Source organism: Quercus suber, unplaced genomic scaffold, assembly GCF_002906115.3.
Source record: "Quercus suber isolate HL8 unplaced genomic scaffold, Cork oak 2.0 scaffold_5, whole genome shotgun sequence".
Classification (NCBI taxonomy): Eukaryota; Viridiplantae; Streptophyta; class Magnoliopsida; order Fagales; family Fagaceae; genus Quercus; species Quercus suber.
Window position 1 is genome coordinate 2,749,152 of NW_027069471.1, and position 3,275 is coordinate 2,752,426.

At 34.0% G+C, this 3,275-nt stretch overlaps 1 long non-coding RNA gene across 2 annotated transcripts; it reads left to right on the top strand.

The window, feature by feature from the left end:
• The first annotated feature begins 538 nt into the window (after positions 1-538).
• Positions 539-2,689, top strand: LOC136067185 (uncharacterized). Of its 2 annotated transcripts, XR_010628709.1 has the most exons (3): positions 643-746; positions 1,205-1,412; positions 2,285-2,689. It is a non-coding gene; the product is annotated as an uncharacterized LOC136067185 (long non-coding RNA). The 2 variants fall into 2 exon arrangements; XR_010628708.1 differs by having other exon boundaries at positions 539-1,412.
• Positions 2,690-3,275: the final 586 nt, after the last annotated feature.

A 3,275-nucleotide genomic window follows, 5' to 3' on the forward strand; every position in this document is an offset into this window, starting at 1 on the left:
CATGTGCATCAATGTCCTGACCATAATGCTTATGGTTAAAATTGTGCAAGCCTGCTTAGCTGTTCTAGTTGAAATTGAAATTGTAAGACAAATATATGAACCAAATTCTGAAGATAGGAAATCCAGATAGTTTGATATCACAGTTATGTGATTCTTTTGCCACCCAATGCATGATTTATATGAACCAAATTCTGAGGATAGGAAATCCCAATTTGTGTGATTTAAAGGTGATACTTAGCTTGAAAATGATTGCCTCTTTTACAACAAACAAGTGATTATTGAAAAGGTAAAACTAAATTGTGTCACTTTTTGAAAATTCTGGCCAGCATCTGAGGGCCAACCCCAAGAGATTCCATGTAATTACCTGGTATGTGTGGGACCAAGGGCTACAAATACCCGATGGAATAGTTAAATACTCAAAGAGCTCTAGATAATCACGTTAGCAAAATAAATAAATAAATAAAAAACAAAACAAAACAAAAAACAAAAAACAAAAAAATTGTCACTTTTTGAGGGCTGTGTTTGCTTATTGTCTGAATTCCTTCAGTGAGAAGGTAAGATGTATCACCTTTTGAGGCCATGATTGCCATAATATACGGCTTATTCCTTGCTGCATTTTTAAGCTATGGTTGCTGATGAAACATATCAAATTAACTTTAGTAAGAGCCATTGGCACAGACAATATGCACAACTCATGCATCATGTCTCCCACCATTTTAGTCCATATCTCTAGGAGAGATTATCGGGTAATGGGATAACTCATCTGATTATTACCATGTAGAAGTTTGGGATTTAGTGAGACTCATTTGTCTTCTTGTCAAAGTCAATTCTCCTTTTCAAACGAATTTATTAGGTGACATATAAGTAGGTTTGTTTGTTTGTTTTTTTTTTTTTTTTTTTTTTTTTTTTTTTAATTATAATTATCATTTTAGTTTTATAAATTTTTTGTTGGAAAGTATGCAAATACGAAAAAGAAAAAAAAAAAAAAGAGAGAAGAAGAAGTAGCAATATTTCATTGATATAGTTCAATCAAAAGTTGTGCCACTATAGTACATTTCCAGTTTATTTGATTGGTTTTTCTAATAAAATTTCTTACGTTACTTATCAAAAGAAAAAAAAAAAAAAAAGAAGATTTCATTGATATAGTTGTGTATCATCACCATAATTGTTGTTGTTATCATCACCCTTCTTGTTATTGCTTCAGGGTAGGGAGGCATCGTCCTTGGCTTCATCTAAAGATTTGGAGATTACTCGTGATCAATCTCAACCAGAGTCTGGTGTCCAGCCAGATCTGTTTGAAGAGAACTTTAAAGAATTAAAGAAATGGGTTGATTTGAAGTCGTGTATATATATATGGCACCCTCCTAGTGCTACGTGAGAGACGTAGTGGAAGGCTTGGAATAGCATTGGAGGTATTTTTCTTCCATCAATCATGTTCATCTATTGTCTGACAATCATGGAATTTTATATTTCACGTTTACATATATATATATATATATATATTTATGGTTGTTGAGTGGCTTAGAGTTAGATGCCTATGTTCAGTTCTATGTTTTTCAGGCGGGCATGTTGATTTGCTCTATAGTTTGTAACGGTGTAGTTTGTCTCATTAAACATTTTTAGGATAAGAGAAATCCACTCCCAGCACTAGGGGGTGGGGTGGGGTGGGGTGGGGAAAGCACTCTATCAGAAATAACAAAAACTATCTTTACCTGTTAAGTTGANTGGGGTGGGGTGGGGTGGGGAAAGCACTCTATCAGAAATAACAAAAACTATATTTACTTGTTGAGTTGAGATTATAATTGTATTCTATGTCTATGAAGTGTTACCCTGCAGAAATACCTTCATCCTTGTACTAGAGTAGTATATTCCAATTGTTTTTCAACTTAAGAATTCTGAAATGATACAGAATGCTTTTCCATGCCTATATAACTTTGGGGGTCCAGCATCATAATATTATATTTTTTGTAATAAAGTATTTTCTCTGTCCATCCTTTAATCAAAATGATGTAAATGTTCATATGATTGACAAATTACAAAACTTTTCAGATTGGTAATATTTTCAAGCAACTGCTGATTTCACAAAATTTTCTTCAAATAATGGATAATACCTGTTTCTATAATGAGACATGTGCAACCCCATAGACCATAGTTGTTTGTTAATCTATCATATTGCATCTGCTTTGCTGGATATGACGTCCAACACGAAAAGAAAAACATAAAATTTGAAGATTTTAACTTATGAATTGATCATTTGTCTAAATTAAACCTATTACTGGAGTAGGCATTGAATGACATAATTCAAGATGATGGGGAACCTCCAAAGAAGAAGCTCTATGAACTAAAGCTCTCTTTGCTTGATGAGATTGGATGGTGTCATTTGGCAACATATGAGAGACAATGGATGCACGTGCGATTTCCAGCCAGCTTGCCACTTTTCTAAAAGGTTGCTCAATTTCAGATCAGGTGTCTTGTATTGAATAAGTACCCTATAGGCCCATTCGAATAATTTACTCCTGTACAAACAGTTCTTTTAGAAATAACATGTCCATTCTCTGTACTTTTTTCTTTTCAATTGCATTTGGATGGTATATATAAATTATTTAAACATGTTTTGGTTGGAGGGATATTAAAGTGACAACTCACGAATAAAAAAGAAAGAGCCCTTTGTTGGAATTCTTCATTCTAAGATCAGCCCTTCAATTCTGAAACCAAAATTACTTGATTTAGTATATACATTGAGTCACTAGCATTCAAGATTTCACAAGTACAAGCTGGTGTGTGAGTCACAAAGTTGTATTTAGTGCATTTGTAAGTCAACTTACGAAGCCAAATACAAAAAATAACAAAGACAAAAATGAAAGTCTTGAAGTTGAACTACATACATATATACATGCATCCAATGAGTGCGTTTCATGCAATTGAATGTCATGTGATGTGCCTAATAAAGATCCTAATTTAGCGTTTATTAGGCTCTTTACTATTCTATAGTCTGTACCCCACGGGATTGGTGATTCCTTAAACTTGTGATTTTGCAATAGTGGAATCTTGTGTTCAATTGCCTATACTGGTATGGTGGTATCCAACTTTTCATATCATTAAACTCAGGACTTTCCCAGCGTTGCTGATTGTGATTGGATTCCTTCCTAAAGTTTATGCTATTCCATTTTGGGCTGGTTGAAATGCATGTGATGCTACTGCCTTTCAGCAAGGAATACCTTGCCTCGCTGTGCTGTGTAGCAAATTAGCAATCATGAAGCTCTTCTTGTTCAAGC